Source organism: Tasmannia lanceolata, unplaced genomic scaffold, assembly GCF_043159265.1.
Source record: "Tasmannia lanceolata isolate RefF3 unplaced genomic scaffold, GAP_Taslan_0.1 ptg000003l, whole genome shotgun sequence".
Classification (NCBI taxonomy): domain Eukaryota; kingdom Viridiplantae; phylum Streptophyta; class Magnoliopsida; order Canellales; family Winteraceae; genus Tasmannia; species Tasmannia lanceolata.
The window spans coordinates 40,931,701-40,954,878 of NW_027518680.1; the positions used below are offsets into that span (position 1 = coordinate 40,931,701).

Below are 23,178 nucleotides of genomic sequence, written 5' to 3' on the forward strand. Positions count from 1 at the left end.
CCGGAAGCTACTCTTGGAATTGCTCTCCTTCTTGCTCTGCAAATCTTTTCTAACCCAATCAATCTCTCTCGACCAAATTAGAGAGATGGAAAAGTGGAGGTTATAGTGATGGTCGTGGATAGAGGCTAGTGCCCGGGCTCGGTGAGTAGTGGCCCGAGAAGAAGAGATAATTTTAATGGAACCAATGGGTTGCGGCAACGGCAATAGCGAGTGGCTGCAATGGAAATGGCTGCAAATGGGGGAAATTAGAAAGGGCTTTGATGGAGAAGATGGTCAAGGGAATGTGTTGGAGGTAGAGGTCAGTAGAAATAGAGGTAGGTTATGAAAAAGGGGGTAATTCAGATGGGTGTAGGGGTGTAGGGACCGGATTTTTGAGGAAAGAGATGGGGGTGGCCGTGGGAATTGGAATAGGGATGGTGGGGATGTTGGTAGAGGCTCTTATTCCTCTTCTTCCTCAAGCAAAAAGCCTCCCTGCAAACTCTAATCAACCCTTTTCTGAAAACCCAAATCTAAAATCAAAAAGAGGAGAAATCCAATAGTAGGAGTGGAGGTAGGAGGAGGCTATTAGTGGCTAGCAGTGGTGGTGGTATGGATTCCGGCGGCGATGGTGGCTTGGCCGGATTCCGGCAATCCGGCCGGAGAAGCTAATGAAGGGAATAAAGAGGGTTTTGACAGAGATGGTGGTTGGGTGTGGGAATGATGGGTTTCAAGGGTTTGTAGGGAAAATAGAGGGGATAGGATAGGGAAGATGAAGAGGTGTGGTGAAATAGAGTCGGATTCCACCGGGTTCTCGGTTGGATTCCGGCAAAGTTGCCGGAATCAATGGAGAAGGGTTTGGTGGAGAAAACCGAAGTGGGTTTTGGTGAAAATGGCAGAGGTGGTGGATGGGGATCGGAGAGGGAGGTGGCTGGTGGTTGGTTCGGGTTGGCCGGAGTTAGGGTTGAGGTCGAAAGTTGCAGAGAAAGGGGAAGAAAAAGGGGGTGATTCGAACATGGGTTTCAAGGGCCAGGAATTTAAAAGAGGAGATGAAAGGGGTTTGAATGGTGGATCTAAGTGGAGATGGGGCTAAAGGGTATGGTGGTTTGAAGAAGATGAAGTTGAAGGTGAAGATGGATGAGGACGGTCGGAGATATAATCCCCTCTTCTCCGCTTCTCTCCCTCTCTTTCTCTGTTTTATTTTCTCAAACGAAGATGAAGAAAAAGTTTTTTTTTCTCCCCTGGAACCCTAATTCGAGAGTATGTAAATGGGAAATGATAAATTTACCTCCCCCCCCCAATCCTCCATGGACAGCCACCACATAGTGCATTCCACACAACTTTTAACCTAAGTTGGGGGGTTGTCCAAGCAAAAGCAGGGTGAAGACTCTCTTCTCTCTAAATGATCCTAACCCACTGATTTGATCCAATGGTTCTTAGAGATTGCTTACAACAGAAGCAATAATCAAAATTACCAAATTACCCTTGTAACAAACGGCAAATCCCCTCTTTATCAAACAAAAATCTTTTGTCTTTTATGGATACAGGGAATTGATATCAGCATACCCACATTTTGACATTTGCACTATCGCTACCCGTCTTATTTTACATTTTTAGCCCGATTGCCACGAAATTTTGCAGGGGTACCCCTGAGAACACTAACAATCTCTTAGGGAATTTGTACCCACGAATGCGCATAATAGGATGCTGGAAACTTAAAATTTTCCCTTAATTTAGGTCTACTTTCTCGAGAATTTATTCAACTTCGAGACCTCGACCCTACTTTGGGGACCATAGGGCCCGGTCAAAATGAGGTGTCACAATTCTTAACGGGCCGAAGAGAAGACCCCCAATGAAGAACAAAGAAAATAAAAACTCTCATGCCTCTTGATAGGCGGATTACAACTTTATAAGCACACAATCACTCCAAAAAAATATAAATGTATGGAGTGCCTCTTGAAAGAATGTGAAAATACAAGTTCAAAGACGTTTTAGTCTTTAACAAGGTTTAAAATTTCGGTTTCGGTACCGGTTTCGGATCGTGAAATTTTGAAATTTCGACCGAAATTTCAAAATTTCAGTCGAAATCTTGTACTTGACCCAAAACTAATATTTTATTCAATATTAAATTTCGGCCAAAATTTCGGTGATTTCGGTCGAAATTTCGGTGAAATATTAAATTAATATTAAAAAAACATATTTTTGGGTCAAATTTCGGAAAAACCGAAATTTTGACAGAAATTCCAAAATTTCGGCCGAAATAAATGACCGTTTCGGTTTTGACGCATTTCGGTGTCGGTCTCCACTGAAATCCGAAATTTCGGTCCTCGGATTTCGGTCCAAATTTAAAACCATGGCTTTTGAATGAAAATTTGAAGCTCAAAGAGAACTGGGATTTTTTGTTTCTCAAATGTTCAAAAGCTTGTAAAGATAGGTTTTAATGATGTATATATAGGGTATTTGAAAATATGACCGTTTGGGGTAAAACTGTAAATAATATTTACAGGCTTAAAAATGTCAAGCAGAAAATGCCCCAACGGCTAGTTTGCCCGACCGTCGCGATCGACCAAGCCACCGTGGTCGGCCGCCCCTATCGGGCGCCTTTTTATATTTTCAAATTTCTTACCGTTACGGTCGACCAGCCCCAAGGCGGTCGTCCGCCTATTAGCTCAAAAATTCGGCTGAAAAACCTATCCTTGGTCGACCGGCCCATTGCGGTCGTCCGCCAAGCCTAACATTGATGTTTTTTGAATTTTCAGAAAATCAATCCGCGGTCGACCGGATTGTCCCGGTCTATCGGCCCGATAAATTTCGAGATTTCCTAGACTTCCAGGTTCCATCTCGCGCTCGCTTGGGAAAGCCCGGTCGACCGGCCCTGTGTGAAATTCTATTTTTAACTTTAAAAATCAGGGGCTTTTGGGCCATGGTCTTGGGCTTAAGTCCTAAGTTTTCAAACACATTTTTGGGTGTGTGTATGGTTTTCAAAGATGTAAAAAGTTAGGTATGAAAACCATTTGAAAGTGCATTTAAACATAAAATCAAGAGGACTCCAAATACATTCTAAAAATGAATACAATGAGTCTTCTTGGAATGTGTCGTTTCCTTTGCACTTTCTAGGACTTCTTCAGCTTGAGTGAACATCTTCAACTTGATATGGTTCATGTGACTTCTCCTCCAATCTTCAATGCATGTTGAGGTACATGAGGTGTCACCAATGGCTAGTTCAACTCCAAGCTCCTTCTTGACACTTGTTGGGAACTTGTGGAATCTTCATGATGAGCTTCTTGATTTGAACATCTTCAAATGAGGATGTCTTCACTGTAGGTGCAAGCTCTTGGTTCCTTTGCTCCTTGATCCACAAGCCATGTGTTGAGATAAGTTGTGTAATGACGATTATGATATGAAATTCCTGTACATAGCAGAACACCTCAAACCAACACAGTGGTCCATAAATGCTAATCAATTTGGTTTGCTAGCATCAAAACAAGAGATAAGGTGAATGATTAGACCCATGAACCCTTGGATATGCAAGTGAAAGTGCAAGTCGGGTGTCAAGATGAAGAATAACTCATAAGAGTTATTCAAAGTTTATATGATATGTCAATGAAGCTCATATAATACTTATCAAAATATAAAACAAGGTAAAATGCATGATAAGCAGAATATTTATTTATTTATTTTGATCTAAAGATTTTCAAATTAAGCACAACTAAGGGGGCAATAGATCATTTGAACATATCATAATGATCTATATAATCATGAGTATATAACTATTTAGCTCTCCCCCTATGTATTTGTCAAAGGCCCTAGGTGAAACCTATGTTAGGGCATGACAATGACAGAATGGTTGAAAGACAAGTGATTTGAACACTTGGGCTTCATTTACAACTTCAGCAGATAAGTCTCTACCTGACCAAGGATATGCTCAAGTCATAGACATAACTTTCAAGTTCACAAGTTGCATTATGTAGGGGTGTAGACACCCCCATTTTGCTATACTTTAAAAAAGTAAAAGATTTAGTAGTTTCTCAAGTTTCGAGTCCATATTCCACCTTAGATTAGGCATCCATGCATTTTAGGGTACATTTCATCTCGTTATAGGAGTTTTGAAGTTCATCTGCGATCCTAAAGGTCTCTAAGGGGTTCCGTTGGCCTCCGAAAGATGTAAAATCAAGTTTTCAAGCAAGTGAAAAATCTGCTATTTTTGGGATTTTTAAGGTTTCCTTCATTTTCGCCCATTTTTGCACTGCAGGGGTATTTTGGTCATTCTCGATGTGTCTTGTCTGACCCCCGAGTTATATTTGAGAAATCTTGAGTGATTTTACAAATTTTGAAAAAGCTGCTATTTTTAGCAACTCATGAGGCTTCCACATTTTAATCATCTTATGGAAATTTCAATCATTTCACATATATTCAAAACCACCTTGAGGGTACGGCTGATGGATTAGGAGTAATTTCGTAAGATTTGGGAAACCTGCTAAATTTAGATCTCTCAAGATTTTCTCTTAGTCTTTCACTTCAGGGGTATTTTAGACATTTTCAACATATCATATTTGGTCCATAAGTTGTGTTTAAGAAATCTTGAATCTATTCATAAATTTTTGGAAATCTGCTATTTTTGGAATTTCTCAGGATTTTTCCTAGTCTCGCCAAATTCTAGCACCTCGGGGTAATTTGGTCTTTTCCTGTGTAATTCTTTTGATCCCCAAAATATGTCTGAGATATTATGAATGATTTTTTGAATCTTGAAAAACCTGCTAAATTTAGAATTTCTCAGGGGTTTCCCTTAATTTGAAAATTCTGAGTGTTGAGGGCATTTTGGGTATTGTCAGGGGATACCAAATGATCCTATTTAATATTGCTCACCGAATGACCCAATTTTAAAAGTTTCTATTTTTTAAGTTTGACCACAAAGACTTTCCATTTTAAATTTTTTCCTTTATGGGTGAACCAATCTGAGGGTATTTTGGTCGCATTTGGATGTCTAAAGTCAAATAAGGGGATTTTGGTCCGAAAAGTTATTTTTCAAAAAAGATGGTCCGATCATGTGTGAGGGATGCACCATAAATGTCAAATAGGTTGGGTCCATATATAGAATGTTGAATTTAGAAAGATTTTATTGAATTTTTACGGAAAAAACCTGAAACCCATGTGAAATAGCCCATTGGGCTAAAGCCCGCAAAGATGGAGCTCTGGTGGGCGCCCCACATGGCTGACCCACATGAGTTGAGCCCCCAACCTTGATGATGTCACCATTGTGACATCATATTTGTTAAAATAAAAATAAAAAGAATAAAAAAAGAAAAGAAGGAAAGAAGGAAAAGATGAATGATTGCTTTAAAATGTTTTCTTCCAAAGAAGCAATGTGGAATGAGAATAGCATGTCTTGATTGACAAGAAATTAAGATTGGAATCAAATTCAATTTTGAAAAAAGCAAGAAAGAAAGCAAGAAAGCAAGAGGGGAAAATTGGAAAGAAGCCAAAAATGAGAGCTCTCATATTGGAAACTACTATTTCTCTCTTAACCCTAACTTTTTTGCCTAAAAATCAAAGCAAACAATCATAGGAAGTATTCAAAAAAATCCAAATTCGTCATTTTTATCTCTCCTCCTAAGAAAAAAAAAGAAAAAGAGAAAGAAACATCTTCTCTCTTGAAGTGTGTTCATCTCTCAAGGGTTCTTCACAAAAGGGATTCTTGAATTCTCTTTTCTTCTTCAACAAATCACACATCAAGGATCTTTGGGGTGTTCTTTGCGTCTTCTTCATCATATAAAAGGGTGCGACAAACCGTATACCTCAGATCTACGCACCCTAGAGACAAGGAGCGTGATCAACGGTAGGATCTTTATCTTTGTAATATTAAAAGTAGAAAAGCATGCTAGGGTTTTACTTTTGATAGATCAAATCAATGAATTTTTCCTTGAAATTCCAGTATGTTATAATATAGATTATAAATTTTCAAAATCCAAAATTTCACCAAAACTTTAATTTTCCTCCATTTAATAATGATTTTCTTTCGTTTTTTATTCAATATGGATTTAAATCGGATTATCAAAGCAAGTGTTTGAAAACGTGGGTTTCTTTAAAAACTGATTTTTTGGGGATTTTTATAAAATAAAATACTACTGAAAACTTAATTTTCAATCGCGGTTTGGCCGTTTTAATTTTCATTCTATTTTAAAAAAAATAACCCTGAAAGGGGTTATTTCTTGATGAACGAAGCCAAAAGTATATCAAACCATGTCCACAATTTGTGAAATCTTGGTTCCAAACCATATTTTGATTTCGAGACCACCCAAAAATACTCATAAATTGCAAGACTAAGAGAAAATCTTGAGAGATCTAAATTTAGCAGGTTTCCCAAATCTTACGAAATTACTCCTAATCCATCAGCCGTACCCTTGAGATGGTTTTGGATATATGAGAAATGATTGAAATATCCATCAGATGATGAAAATGTAGAAGCCCCGTGAGTTTCTAAAAATAGCAGCTTTTTCAAAATTTGTAAAATCACTCAAGATTTCTCAAATATAACTTGGGGGTCAAACGAGACATCGGGAATGACCAAAATACCCCTGTAGTATAAAAATGGGCAAAATGAGGGAAACCCTAAAAATTCTAAAAATAACAGGTTTTTTTTAGTTTGTTGGAAACTTGAATTTTCATCTTCTAGATACTATTGGAACACCCTAGAAACCTTTAGGATCGCGAATCAACTTCAGAATTCCTTCAACCAGGCAAAATCTACCCTAAAATGCATAGATGCTTAATCGTAGGTGGAATACGGACTCGAAACTTTACAAACTACCAAATCTTTTGCTTTTTAAAGTATAACAAAATGGAGGTGTCTACACTAGGACAAACCTAGTTACTTAGGATGTAGGTTAACCTGCATTAGTCTAAGGGACGTCTTGCACTTAGATAGGACCATATAACATCTCAGATGAAGTCCTAGGACAGTAAAATCTTCAACTTGAATTAAATAATTTCTCTTAAACTGTTAAAACAGTCAATCCAGTCTAGATCGGTATCCTAGATGAGTTAGGCATAAGTAGCTTAGTTTAGGTGCACCGAACTACGATCGACTCTGATTCCAGTGAGGCTGGGATACGTAGGCAACTTGGATACTTGAGTGGCATACCAAGCTCGAGTCGGCTCCACACATAAGTGGTGGGGTTTTGTATATTAATCCTTAAATTAAAAGTAATTAAATCACTTAGGACTTTTCATGAAATTAGAATTTTAGGAGAACTTTTACTTAGATTGAATTCAAACAAATTAAGAAAATTAAGATACACATTTAGGAATTACATTAAAATTAGATCTTATGATGCATGTCACGTAGTTCGCACATTAATATAGAGTTAAATGAGCCATTTAAAAGAAATTCAAAAGAGTTAACTTTCGAAATTGAAGACCGATTATCGGGCAGGAATGGTGCATGTAGTGGTAACTCCCCATACCTTCCATTCTCGTAACCAGGTAACGAGTCTAGATTTCTGGTCAATTATGGGTCTTAGATCCCTCATCTAGGTGGCGACTCTGTCACTCTCTTTTGCGTGGAATTCGGATTGCCTTGGTGATCCCAAGTTCACGGAAAAGATGAATTAAATCACACCTTGCTAGGCTCGGCGGTTTACCCCTGCCCTTATGGGTACTGGGTTGCACGTTTGTTTGTACCCTATGGCTTCGTTGATGCCTGCTTGGTTGGGTAATTAAAATCAATAATAAAAAGCACACGCCATTCGCGTGGGTACGAGAGACCAAGAGAGAGGAAGGCGGTTCGCGGGCTATTCCCCTCTCGCGGGATCGGGTCCCACAGTTTGGCGACTTTGCTGGGGATCACCTAACTTCATTAAAATTTTAAAAGATAATTCGTTTGAATTTATTTTAACTGGCTTATAAGAAACTCTATCTTATATCTTACACTTGTTAGATTAGTTTGTATGTTTTATTTTCTCATCACATTTTACTCAAATTTAATCTAACAAAACCTGAAGGCATTATAGATTGCGCAAACTTATTACACACACTTATCTAAACCCTTGCATCTCACATTGACACACGTCCTATTTTAGGAACCCGGAGTGTTATCTAGCATGGTTGACTGGGATTTCATCACCTGATGCCTCTGTGCTAGAGAAGCATTCCACTCTTAGCCTAGTACCTTTATGGTGCGTAAACGGATCTCTTGTTCATGTACTGAAACACCGGACACTGGTACAGTATATTCAGCACGGATTCGCGCTAAGGGAACTCTTGGCCTTACCTCTAGATTACCCCACACATTCATATAGTATACGAACACACGTGCATCACGTGTGTGAGCTTAGATTAGGATATCTTATCCAATGGTGTCTAGATTAGGTCGTAGTCCATGTTCCAATGGCTACGATCGGTTCTTAGGAACACTAACAAAGTCTTGAGTCGAGATCCTCTCTCGACTCCGCTAGATTAGGATTAGGGTTTGATGCCTTCAGGTAACACTGTTAAAATGTACGAAGATTAAAAAACTTTCCCTTTGGGATTAGAATATAAATCTCATCTTTCCTAAGATCTCTTAGGATTAGCCATTCCTGATCTACCCATTGAAAGCAATCCTATGCAATCTCATCTTTTGATCATGTGTCTATCATTCGCCTCTTGTGGAATTCGATTATGTCTTCATTCCCTTTCTCAATTGGCAGGAATTGTGTCTCAATCATTTGATTGTGCAATCTTGATGATCTGATCGTACTTGTACCCTTAGTCTCTTCTTACTCTAAGGGCAACCTTTGTCGAGAATATTTTGCTAAGTCCTTCAGAGTTCACTCTCATGATCCTTGAACTAGGGGCATTTCCTTATACGATTTTGTCATCATTGTCATGTTTTGGTCCTTTAGGATTCATCTTATTGTCCCAATTACTTGCTTACTCCATAATCTTTTTCAGTCATTGAGAAGAAACACTCCATGAAATTCAAGCTCATAAACCTCGTATTCATTGTTTTCATGACAGGAAGTTGGCACCATAGCTAAGTCTACCACTCCTTGGGTTCGGACTTCTTCACGGTTGGAGAGAAAATCTATCTCTCCACCACCATCTGTGAGAACTCCGGCGTCCCCTTCTTTCTCCTCACCCATGGCAGAAAACCAAGAGAATCCTCTACTCGCTACTGTTGCTGAAACTCTTGCCTTAGTTCTCCAGCAATTACAAGAGATCAAAGATGAAAATCAGGCCATCAAAGCCCAACTTGCTGAGAAACTCGGGCCATCGCCTTTCAGTTCTAAAGGTAAAGAGCCCATGCACCATACAACTACTTCTGCAGCACCAGCCCAGCCAACATTCATCCCTATCCCAGATAAAACTGAAGAAGAGTTTGAGATAAAGCAGTACAACGAAGATCACAGTAAACTTCCTCAATCGATGGTTGATAGGTTGGTTATGAAAAAATTGGACAGTCTCACCAAGAAGGTTCAAGATATGCTTGATCAAGGAGGTTTCAATCCGAGTGACCTCACATTGTTCCCTGAAATCCGTCCCCGGCAAACTTCCATATGCCAGACTTCGACAAATACGACGACATTGGTTGTCCCGTCACTCACTTGCAGATGTTTACCATCATGTGTGAGCCTCAAGGCCTATCTCCCGAGCAAATGGCCCAACTATTCCCTGTTTCCCTCACTAAAGTTGCTAGAAGATGGTTCATGGTCTTAGACAAAACCCGTTATAAGACATGGAAAGACATAGGGGAACAATTTATCAAACAGTTCAAGTATGATGATGGCACCGAGATCACCAGAAAAGATCTGGAGATGACCAAACAAGATACGAAGGAGTCTTTCCTAACTTTTGTGAAAAGAAGGAGAAGGTTAGCGGCGCAGATGATGGAGCGCCCTTCTGAAGAAGAACAGGTCCAGATGATTATGAAGAATATATCCTCTCAGCTCCAATATCACATGTCTCTCCAATATTATCCGGATTTCAAACACTTCATCGTAGCAGGCACACAGATTGAGGAAGCTATGGCTCAAAGAATATTTAACCAAAGTAACCCGAATACCAGAGAATTCAGGAAGCCTTCATCAGTTGAAATTAATAACCTTTCCCGCTCCAAGCCTCAGCTCCAAAACCTCAGAACCCCATGGTGATGGACTATACCCAACCTGCTGCGGCACCTCGACCACAGGCCCATACAGAATTTACCCCTCTCCCTCTTCCACCATCTGAGATACTCAAGGGCTGTCTAGCCTCAGGTCGCATAACCCTACCCGACATTAGGGCTCCTCCCAATCCTTTGCCAGCAAATTGGTGAGCAGATCAACACTACGAATACCATAGAAATTCTGGCCATCTCACTGATAATTGCATTGCCCTAAAATTCAGAATCTAGAGGTTGTTGGACAGTAGAGGCCTTGTGTTCGAGCAAAGACCCAATGCTACCAATAACCCATTACTTGGTCATGCAAACCCTGCTGCTGCTGTCAATGTTATAACCATAGGAAACCCAAATTTTGATCCTCTCACTCTTATCTGTGCCTTAGAACCTACCTCTGAACGTCTGGGTCAGATCCTTTTGAAGAAGAAGAAGATACAGAGAGTGAAGATGTTCTAGTAGCTACTATCCTGATGTGAACCAGCCTTTGCCGAGCCTCCAAAGCTAGACAGTTGCAGCAATTAAAGTTTTAGTCATTTACTATTTTATGTTGAGTCAGTCATCATGGTCAGTACAATTGTTGAGTCCGGTCTTACAGTTCAAGGTCAATGCCTAGTCCAGGCAAGTTATCTTTTGCTTTTCTTTTTATTTAGAGTTGTGAATCATGAGCATGTTCAGGATAGGTCGTCAGATGTAATAGCTTTTTCTTTAAATAAAATTACAGTCTCAATAGTTCATTTGTGTCTATTTCTTAAGTATGCTTCTGATCTTAAAGTAAGACTGCCTCCTCAAATGAGGACAAAATTGATGAAACTCCACTTGAGTCACAGCAATTACTTGAACAAGAGGAGGAGCGCCAATCCCAACCTTTCAAAGATGAAATTGAAGTGATAAACACTAGCACTGAAACTTTGATACAGTGAATGCCGATTGAAAATACATTACCCTCTGAAGAATGTGAGGAATTGATAAATCTATTTCGAGAATAAAGAGATGGTCCAGTAAGCGCTACCATTAATGCCAGGAGAAAGATCCAGATAGAAGGTTAAAAAAAGAATGAAGTGAATATCACATGCTATACAAGGGGCATGAATTCGAAACAACTTCCATATCTCCAGTCAATGGCCCCGGTCACAGGTTTCACCAGTGACAATGTAAAGCCATCAAATTCAATATGAAAAGTGCAAGAGCAATCATTTCAGAGCGATCATCAAAATATCAAGGGCCACCGATTCAAGGATGAAATGATGTCCAAAAACCGGTATGCACCCTCAAAGTCAAAGTACTTATCAATATCCAGAAGGAAGAAGAATCATTATCTCTTACCGGAAAATACCGTCGAACTCCAGAAAAAAAAAAGGAAAAAATAATAATAATAAGTACCAGAGGAACTCTACTAACCTAGATCGATTCCCAATCTGAACATCGGGAGGCCTCATTTGGCCAAATAAATCCCAAAATCATAATCTGGTGTCAAAAGAAAACCGGTTTGCAAACCCTTTGAGCCTGAATGAAATTTGCTTGAAAACTCATCAAACTAGGGGCATCTGCCCGGAACTACGCTAAACCCGATCCCTACATTGGGGTACGTAGGCAGCTCGGTTAAACCGAGTTCGTTCATTTGAAAAGAAAAGAAATTCAATCGTTCCAGAAAAAAGTGGGACAAGTTCCAAAAGAAGAGAAGTCAATCATTCCAGAAAGAAAGAAAAATCAATTAACCTTCAAACAATTTATCTTCAAACTAGGGGCATTCGCCCTGAACTACGCACGACCTGATTCCTACCCTAGGATACGTAGGCAACCCGTTCACAGGTTCAGTCGAAATCTTTGTTGAACCTTAAGCCATTATTTGAAAAGCCCTATCCTACCTATAAAGTCCTTCCGGTGTTCAGAATTAATGATCTAGGTCCCGAAAGACAAAAAGTGAAAAAGAAAAAAAAAGAACGGAGTTTGAAGATCTGCTAGACTGAAAACCTGAAAGGGCGGTCTAGGCAAAATTTAAGATCATTCCCTTGCTAAGTTGAAAACCAGAAAGGGCGGCTTAGGCAAAAGCTAAGGAGATAGCCTGCTGGATCGAAAACCTAGAAAGGTGGTTCAGGCAAAAGTTAAGGCTAACACGGTCCGCCAAGTTAAAACCCCGAAGATGTGACTTGGTCACGGTAAGAGAATCATTATAAGAAGGCTACAGCCGGTATCAAGACTGAAGATCAACAGAAGTTCAGGCAAATTCAAGTGACATCCTCAAAACTGGGGGCATTGAAGCTAAGCAATCTTAGGAGTCGTAATTAAATCCTTGAGGCATTACTGTTTTAAGAAAAAAGTCCAGTGTTTACCAATTGACAAACTATTCCTCGAAAGGATAGACTTACCAAATAAAATATTAACTAAGTCAGAAGCACCACTCTATTTGTCAGTATAGTCAATCAATCTTTGTTATTCTAAGTTCACTCCTTTAGAGCTCCTCAATCCTTTGAGTAGTGCCTTTTATCTAAGTTTTCTCTTTAGAAAGAGTCAATCGTCGTCCTTATGCCCAAATGATGCAACTGTCTCGGTGAAGGAGGCCCGGCCTCGTCAGCTACCTGTGATTGTACCTGAAAAAGCTCGAGAATCTAGTCAAACAGCTTCATTTCAAAGAAGATCAACTCAGAAGAATTCAGAAGTAGAAACATCAGAAAGCCGAGTTCCAATAAGAAGATCATACCCCAGGAAGGAACCTTAAGCTTGGAAGAACCTCAGATGCAATGGTGGTTGAGCCAATTTCTCATAAAGATGAACCATTAAAATTCAAAATTTCCTTCCAGCTAGTTAAATATTATCCTGTTCAAGAAATGTTTATCTAAACACCTGTCAAGAGGCAAATCCCACTTTTCCATGTTAATATCCAAGAGAGCCGTTGTTCAAGATTACCAATTTCAAGTATTTAGATCAAGATTTCAGTTATCAAAATCCCCAGAAGACAAGGCCAACAGTCTCTTTGCGAAAAATCTTGTTGAAGCTTCATGAAAGTGTTCATAAACCATTCTTGTTAGTCATGCTTCTTCGTTCCTAAGGTTTGTCATCTCATCATTCGTCAAAGTCTTAGTTTCCAATATTTTTATCGAACACGATCTCTATTATCCCTGATTTCATTGAGTTCAAAAAATCTAAAATTCATCAAATCCAATCTTACGTCAAATTCAAATTCATGAAAAATCTCTAAATTCTTCGTCGTTGAATTCATCAATCGAAGCTATCTCGTTTCTTTGAGCCCGTTTGGGAACGGTGTCTCATTTTCCGAGTCCGTTTGGGAATGGTCTCTTATCTGATTCGAGCCCGATTGAAAACGGTGTCTAATCTTCCGAGTCCATTTGGGAATGGTCTGTTATCTTCTTCGAGCCCGTTTGGGAACGGTGTCTCATTTTTCGAGTCCAGTTGGGAATGGTCTCTTAAAATTCTTCGAGCCCATTTGGGAATGATGTCTCATTTTCCGAGTCCAGTTGGGAATGGTCTCTTAAAATTCTTCGAGCCTGTTTGTGAACGGTATCATATTTTTCGATACCATTTGGGAATGGTCTCTTATCTTCGAGCCCGTTTGGGAACGGTGTCTCATTTTTCGAGTCCATTTAGGAATGGTCTCTTATCTTCTACCCGCCCGTTTGTGAATGGTATCTCATTTTCCGAGTCCATTTATGAATGGCCTCATATCCTCTTTGAGCCCGTTTGTGAACGGTGTCTCATTTTCTGAGTCCATTTGTGAATGGCCTCATATCATCCTAGAGCCCGTTTGTAAACGGTGTCTCATTTTTCGAGTCAATTTGTGAATGGCCCCATATCCTCCTTGAGCCCGTTTGTGAACGGTGTCTCATTTTTCGAGTCCATTTGTGAATGACCCCATATCCTCCTTAAGCCCGTTTGTGAACGGTGTCTCATTTTTCGAGTCCATTTGTGAATGGCCTCATATCCTCTTTGAGCCCGTTTGTGAACGGTATCTCATTTTCGAAGTTCATTTGTGAATGGTCTCATGTCCTCCTTAGGCCCATTTGTGAATGGTGTCTCATTTTCTGAGTCCATATGTGAATGGTCTCTTATCCTCTTTGAGCCCGTTTGTGAACGGTGTCTCATTTTCCGAGTCCATTTGTGAATGGTCTCTTACCTCTTTGAGCCCTTTTGTGAACGGTGTCTCATTTTCGAAGTCCATTTGTGAATGGTCTCATATCCTCCTTGAGCTCGTTTGTGAACGGTGTCTCATTTTCCGAGTCCATTTGTGAATGGCCCCATGTCCTCTTTGAGCCCGTTTGTGAACGGTGTCTCATTTTCTTCTAAAAACCGTTTCAGAACGATCTTCGTTCTTTCTCTTCAGAATCCATTCGAAAATGATATCTCATTCTCTCATTGTCCGTTTGTGAATGGCGCCGCATCGGGATTATTTTCATTCTAAATTGTGTGACTTTCGCTCTTAGATTGAATTCATTTCTCCATTTATTCTGAACTACCAGCTCATGGTAGCGAGAATAAATAATTTTTTATTACATTCCAATTCTAGGACTTCGTTTAGGGTCTTGCATTAGGGAGTATATGTTTGCGTCTAGGTTGCATTTTGTCTAAAGTCCTTTGTTGATTAAAGCTGCGAAAAATGGCTCTGTCAGTTTTGCTTTTGTATTCGATGACTACGTCATCTCTGCCAAAGAGGGGCATCTGTAGACACCCCCATTTTGCTATACTTTAAAGAAGCAAAAGATTTGGTAGTTTGTCAAGTTTCGAGTCTGTATTCCACCTTAGATTAGGCATTCATGCATTTTAGGGTAGATATCATCTCGTTATAGGAGTTTTGAAGTTGATCCGTGATCCTAAAGGTCTCTAGGGGGTTCCGTTGGCCTCCGAAATATGTAAAATCAAGTTTTCAAGCAAGTGAAAAAACCTGCTATTTTTTGGGATTTTTAAGGTTTCCTTCATTTTCGCCTATTTTTGCACTACAGGGGTATTTTGGTCATTCTCGATGTGTCTTGTTTGAGCCCCGAGTTATATTTGAAAAATCTTGAGTGATTTTACAAATTTTGAAAAAGCTGCTATTTTTAGAAATTCATGGGGCTTCCACATTTTCATCATCTTATGGATAGTTCAATCATTTCTCATATATCCAAAACCACCTTGAGGGTACGGCTGATGGATTAGGAGTAATTTCGTAAGATTTGGGAAACCTGCTAAATTTAGATCTCTCAAGATTTTCTCTTAGTCTTGCACTTCGGGGGTATTTTAGACATTTTCAACATATCATATTTGGTCCCTAAGTTGTGTCTAAGAAATCTTGAGTCCGTTCATAAATTTTCAGAAATCTGCTATTTTTGGAATTTCTCAGGGTTTTCCCTAGTCTCGCCAAATTCTAGCACCTCGGGGTAATTTGGTCTTTTCCTTTGTAATTCTTTTGATCCCTGAAATATGTCTGAAAGATTATGAATGATTTCCTAAATTTTGGAAAAACTGCTAAATTTAGAATTTCTCAGAGGTTTCGCTTAATTTGGAAATTCTGAGTGTTGAGGGCATTTTGAGTATTTTCAAGGGATACCAAATGAGCCTGTTTAATATTGCTCACCGAAATGACCCAATTTTAAAAGTTTTTATTTTTGAAGGTTGACCACAAAGACTTTCTATTTTTAATTTTTCCCTTTAGAGGTGAACCAATTTGAGGGTATTTTGGTCGCATTTGGATGTGTAACAGTCGAATAAGGGGATTTTGGTCCGAAAAGTTATTTTTCAGAAAAGATAGTCCGATCATGTGTGAGGGATGCACCATAAATGTCAAATGGGTTGGGTCCATATATAGAATGTTGAATTTAGAAAGATTTTATTGAATTTTTACGGAAAAAACCTGAAACCCGTGTGAAATGGCCCATTAGGCTAAAGCCTGCAAAGATGAAGCTCATGTGTGTTCACTCATATGGGTCAACCACCATGGTGGGGGCCCCACATGGCTGACCCACATGAGTTGAGCATCCAACCTTGATGATGTCACAATACTGACATCATATTTGTTAAAAGAAAAATAAAAAGAATAAAAAAAGAAAAGAAGGAAAGAAAGAAAAGATGAATGATTGCTTAAAAATGTTTTCTTCCAAAAGAAGCAATGTGGAATGAGAATAGCATGTCTTGATTGACAAGTAATTAAGATTGGAATCAAATCCAAATTGGAAACAAGAAAGAAAGAAAGCAACAGGGGAAAATTCGAAACAACCAAAAATAAGAGTTGTCACATTGGAAACTACTATTTCTCTCTTAACCCTAGCTTTTTTGTATAAAAATCAAAGCAAACAATCATAGGAAGGATTCAAAAAAATCTAAATTCCTCATTTTTTTCTCTTCTCCCAAGAAAAAAAAAGAAAAGAGAAAGAAACTTCTTCTCTCTTGAAGTGTGTTCATCTCTCTCAAGGGTTTTTCACAAAAGGGATTCTTGAACTCCCTTTTCTTCTTCAACAAATCACACATCAAGGATCTTTGGGGTGTTCTTTGGGACTTCTTCATTATATAAAAGGGTGCGACAAAGCGTATACCTCGGATCTACGCACCCTATAGACAAGGAGCACGATCAACGGTAGGATCTTTATCTTTGTAATATCAAAAGTAGAAAAGCATGCTAGGGTTTTACTTTTGATAGATCAAATTAATGAATTTTTTCTTGAAATTCCAATATGTTATAATATAGATTATAAATTTTCAAAATCCAAAATTTCACCAAAAAATTAATTTTCCTCTATTTAATAATGATTTTCTTTCGTTTTTTATTGAATATGGATTTAAATCGGATTATCAAAGCAAGTGTTTGAAAACGTGGGTTTTTTTAAAAACTGATATTTTTTGGGAATTTTATAAAATAAAATACTATTGGAAACTTAATTACCAATCGCGGTTTTGACGTTTTAATTTTTATTCTATTTTTCAAAAAATAACCCCGAAAGGGGTTATTTCTTGATAAACGAAGCCAAACATATATCAAACCATGTCCAAAATTTGTGAAATCTTCTTTCCAAACCAATTTTGTGATTTCTATACCATCCAAAATTTTTTGGAGTTTTTAGAATTTCGTTAATCCAGTTTGAAATTATTTTAAATTTCGGCCAGTTTTTATAAATATCAAAAGGTTTTAAAAATTGATGAAACTCTCCAGAATTAATGTTCAATAATAAATTGAATTTCTCATGAAATTTGTTTTTCGAAAAAGGGTTATTTTGTTTGATTTCTAATCGCTTCTTCGTTTTACGTGTAGTAATTCTTTTTTATATTAAATTAATGAAATTTCGAATCTTTTTCCTACAGACCAGTAGTTTAGACCATTAGAAGGTTAGTGAAAAATTTTCAAAAGATTTTACAAAGGTTTAATATGGTTTCACAATTTTCTTTTAAAAAAAACGGGTTTTAATTCCTAGGAAACGAAATCCCTTTTTTATTCAAAAATTAATTTTATGGAGGAGCATTAATTATTAGGTCTTGAAATTTTGACAGTAAATCATATAACCTATTTTATATCTACTGGAATTTGTACATGATTTTAGGATACCAGTTAATCTACGTTTTAATTGATTCAATGATTTTATCCGAATTGTGTGTGAATTTTAATTGGCATCAAATCTTGATAAACGCTTTTGAAATTTTTACAGTAGTCTAATACCATGATTCTATCTATAGTGTAAAGTTTTACTTGATTTGAGATTCTTATGCTATGAGTTGATTTGTTAATTTGTAATCTGACCTAAATTTTAGAAATTCGAAAATTAATAGCAAAACTTATTCCAAATTTATGAAACGCTTCCAGTAGTCTAAACTCATTCATATCTTGTTACTAAAAATGTTACAATGAATTTGGAGTTCAATTGCTTAGGGTTACTGTGTAATCCTAGCAATCTGGTCTTAATGTTAATAAATCACAACTTAATAGCAAATCAACACAAAAGTCAGTGAAAACTTTCAGAAAACCCTAATTTTTCATCATATATTTAACTTTAAATTGTTTGAAACAGAAACCCTAGAGGTTATAGATTCCCTTTGTAAATTGACTATGCTATGACGGTTTAACTGCCGAGATCGCATTCATAATCGTATACTAATTGTGATCGTTCCTGCATAATTTGACCATGTAAATTATAGTATGTTGTTGGCTCCGAGGTCCACTATCCACGGAAATCCTGAGAATCATGCCAGGCAATAATATACTATAATTTATGTGTTAAATTATACAAGGATTGAGAGCATGATGCCCTTCCATGGATGCAACTCAAGGCTGAAATTTGCCAACCATAGAGCCTATGGTATTCCTTAGATGTTAGGAATTGAAAATCTTTGAAAAATTAAAAATTATTTACTTAATAAATTAAGATCATTTGATCAATGCTTTTGGAACCATTGGATAATGGTATCTCTTCGTAAGGATCAATTAGGAACACTTACCTCGCGCTGTGTCCTAGGTTTTAGGGTGTCCTAGAGTTAGGGAGTTCAGCCTCATCACAACTGATTGCTATGGATAGCAACCGTGCCATAGATCTAGTTACACTAGTCACCCAATTTTCTCCTAGGACAAACCTAGTTACCAGGATGTAGGTTAACCTACATTAGTCTAAGAGATGTCTTACTCTTAAATATGACCATATAGCATCTCAGATGAAGTCATAGGATAGTAAAATCTTCAATTTGAATTAAATAATTTATCTTAAACTGTTAAACAGTCAATCCAGTCTAGATCGGTGTCCTAGATGAGTTAAATATAAGTAGCTTAGTTTAGGTGCACCGAACTACGATCGACTCTGATTCCAGTGAAGCTGGAATACGTAGGCAACTTGGATATTTGAGTGGCATACCAAGCCCGAGTCGGCTCCACACATAAGTGGTGGGGTTTTGTATATTAATCCTTAAATTAAAAGTAATTAAATCACTTAGGACTTTCCATAAAATTAGAATTTTAGGAGAACTTTTACTTAGATTGAATTCAAACAAATTAAGAAAATTAAGATACACATTTAGGAATTATATTAAAATTAGATCTTAGGATGCATGTCACATAGTTCGCACATTAATATAGAGTTAAACGAGCCATTGAAAAGAAATTCAAAAGAGTTAACTTTTGGAATTGAAGACCGATTATCGGGTAGGAATGGTGCATGTGGTGGTAACTCCCCATACCTTCCATTCTCGTAACCAGGAAACGAGTCGAGATTTCTAGTCAATTATGGGTCCTAGATCCCTCATCTAGGTGGCGACTCTGTCACTCTCTTTTGCGTGGAATTCGGATTGCCTTAGTGATCCCAAGTTCACGGAAAAGGTGAATTAAATCACACCTTGCTAGGCTCGGCGGTTTACCCCTGCCCTTATGGGTACTAGGTTGCACGCTTGTTTGTACCCTATGGCTTGGTTGCTGCCTGCTTGGTTGGGTAATTAAAATCAACAATAAAAAGCACACGCCATTCGCGTGGGTACGAGAGACCAAGAGAGAAGAAGGCGGTTCGCGGGGCATTCCCCTCTTGCGGGATCGGGTCCTACAAGGGGATCTCTTGACTGTAAGTAGACAAGTCTCTTCGAGAGCATAGATATGCTCTGAACTATAATATGTATTTTTGATATTACTTATTTCTTGCTTACAGAAATTCACATATATCAAAGTGAAAGCTCCCCCTATCTATGTGCATCTAATCTAAATGTTAGAGTTCCAAGCACGTAAGCCCTTGATTCAAGGTTAATCACCTTTAACCATTTTGAGTTGCTCCATTTAAATGATAGTCACATATTGAATTGGAATGGATGAATATTAGACAGAGGATATGAATTTGAGGCAGATGGTCTAATAAACACATGGATAAGAGAATGAAATCAATGAGGTACATATCCATGGCAACCAAAAGATCATGTATATGAAGATAAGAACAATAAAGCTCAATATACATGATCAAAATGGAAGAATAATACCACATTGCTTTTATCACTTCAAGAATGATAAAAGTGATATTTGAAAATCTCTCGAAAGAAGTAAAACGGAACTTCCTTTCTTCTATCCGGAACTCTTCTACTGATGAGTGTTTATAAGAGCTTAGATCAATGCTTGACCATTTCTTCCATGTAAGGGAGCATCTTCTGATAAATCGTTCCAGATTGAGAGATTGGGTACTTGTTTTAAATCTTCTCCTTCATCAATGGGTCATCCGTGAGAGGATGAGCATGAAGTGCACATGCTAGCCTTTAGACATGAATCTTCAATTTCCTTAGTTTCTGTACATCCTTCACTGCAAAAAATGTAGAGATGGACACAAGAAAATTGAGTACATATACCATCTTATTACATCTGGCACTATGGAAGGAGACAAGTACCATAGAGAAGCTGCGAAGGACATATGATTTGAGTAGAGTCCTCCGAAGCTAGAATCTTGGAATAGATGATGGGACCAAACTCAAAAATATTTTTAAATCTTCCCTCTTCCAAGAAATTGTCATTGGCATTTGATAATTCTTATAATGTAAGGCCTAAATATATACAATGGCTTAGATATGAATGTAAAAAGCACAGCCATTGGATCTTATCATGATAATATATTTTCATTCAAAAATACATGATAAGAGCTTACTTCATAGACAATGAGATGATCATCTCAAGCACTATCCAATGAAGAAGGGTTCTAGAGATTTTTCTAACTCTAGAATAAGATACTTATCATTGGCGGAGATAGAAATATATAAGTCTATCCAAGATAAGTATAAGGCCTAAAAGAATATGGCACTGAGGCATTAGGCCAAGGAACTTGTCAAAAGATGAGAGATGATCTCAACTTTAAAGAATAGGACAAGACCCAACTACAACACATATGGAGCAATGTGGCTACACATGAGTTTACTTATCATATGTGATGCACATCAAACATCATATGATAGGATGGATGGACAGACATTGAGCATGTATAACTCTCCCTTTGTAAGTGACTCATACAGTGTATGAATCCAAAGGGTTGTCCAACCGCAGAGACACTAAGGGATTTAAAGGTGAATGATTTTCAAACCACCCTTGGGCCACTAATGCATGATTTGCTAAGGTTTAAGGTATAAACCTAGCATACCATGCTCCCCCTAAATATGTGCATATAATATATATATATATATATATGTGTGTGTGTGTGTGTAACACACACGGCACACATATGGCTAATCATGGTTAAGATGTTGGCTAAAAGCCAAAGAAATTAGTGTTTTAATTAAAGGTGAGTGTACACTCTCTATCTTACAGGATAAGAGGACTATGAGTACTAATTGAGTGATTTTTAAATTTAAGTTTACCATCTTTACCATGTACCCAGTAGCATACAAGGGGAAATAACTGTAGATTATATAGATTATCAATTAAGCTTAAATCTATAGAACTTAGACATTATAAGAGGGATCAATAGAATCCCATGTCTAAGAGAGACATCCATGGCTCATGCAATGAGCGCATTCATGGATAGTCTACCATGTTTCGACACAAGAAACATGGTCCAAGCATCTATGCCTACATCCACAAACCACTATATAAAAGATAGGGCTTTTTAAGCACAAAGTGCAAAAGGCCCATGGAAAACTAAGTTGTGTGGGATACAAGTATTCCCATCACAATGTGTTACATTTAAGGTTTAAAATTTCGGTCGAAATCTGGTACAAAACCCCGAAAGTAATATTTTATTAAATATTAAATAATATTAAAAAAAAGATTTTTTTGGTCAAATTTAAGAAAAACCAAAATTCCGACTGAAATTTAGAAATTTTGGTTGAAATAAATGATCGTTTCGGTTTTTATGGGTTTCGGTGTCGGTCTCCACCGAAATCCGAAATTTCGGTCCTAAATTTTGAATTTCGGTCGAAATTTAAAACCATGGTTACATGATAACCACTACAATGAGTAGTTACCCAACAGAAATACTAGATTCCTATGGCATTTTCAATTTTACTCAATTGAGTTTCACACATTGAATCTAGACTCATTTTTAATTCTTTAGGTGCATAGTAATAAACATACTCAATTTACTCAATTAAGCTTTTCTGAAATACATCAATTTAACCCATCAAGATTTCTTATGCATTTAATGATACTCATTAAGCACATAAGAATGAGTTTAAAGGAAAACTAGGTGCATAGTAATAAACATACTCACCTAGGGAATAAGAGATGTCTAAGAAAGGATTTGAGTGAATTTTCTTAGACATGGGTTTTAACACTCAATTTTGCTAGAAATAGCATTCCACCTATGCTGAATATTTCAAGATCTAGCAAAAGCCAAAATTATCCTAAATAGAGTTCAAGAAAGAAATGAATGAACTTGAAAGATCAATTTGAACTCAAGAGCAAAAAGAGAGGTCAATTTTCATGAAAGGACACATATGGTTTTCACATTGAATTTTCTATTGTGGACGCTAAGTGCACAAGTGATGTGATTTGCACTTAGATAGGCTTTTCAAGTAAAGATATTCAATAAAGCACAAAAAAAATGTGATCGTTTAAGCACAAAGAGCAAAGATACAAACTATTAAGAACATGAATAATGACGAGTATTTAAGCTCAAAATTAAAAAGATATATCATTAAGCTCATGAAAACTAGATACAAAGAGTATTCAGTGAATTAAAGTACCTAGTAAGAATGTGAATGAAATGAACATTTAGCATAGCCCCTAAACTAACTCATTAACTAATTAGATTAGAGTGATTCTTTTGGAACCCAAATCCCTTTAGTTCCATCCAAGTTTATTTGTGGGGAGTGTACCTTTTCTTATCAAAATAAACTTGTTAGATTTCATAATTCTAAGCTTACACTCGTAATTGTGATGTCTAGATCTACCATAATGGGTACAATAGTAATGATTGGTAGATAAGGAACAAATGGAATCACAAGACTTAGAAGTATGTTTATCTTTTTCTTCTTGAAATCTTTGATTCTTATTAGAGAGTTTTTCATTTCTTTGTTCTTCATTTTCACAAACATGTTTATATTTTTCAACAAGTTCAATGTTTGTGATTTCAAGGCTTTTAATTTCTTTCTCAAAGGCATTGCATCTTTGAAACAAGTCAACATTTTTGTTTATAAAAAATATG

The 23,178-nt window shown here is 37.4% G+C and overlaps 1 protein-coding gene across 1 annotated transcript in view; it reads right to left on the reverse strand.

Annotated features, from left to right (window-relative positions):
* Positions 1-3,076: 3,076 nt before the first annotated feature.
* LOC143854635 (uncharacterized) overlaps positions 3,077-23,178 on the reverse strand; it is a 39,316-nt gene continuing 19,214 nt past the window's right edge. The window contains exon 2 of the mRNA XM_077364716.1: positions 3,077-3,385. The gene's annotated coding sequence lies outside the window, so the exon portion shown is untranslated. The remainder of the gene's footprint in view (positions 3,386-23,178) is intronic.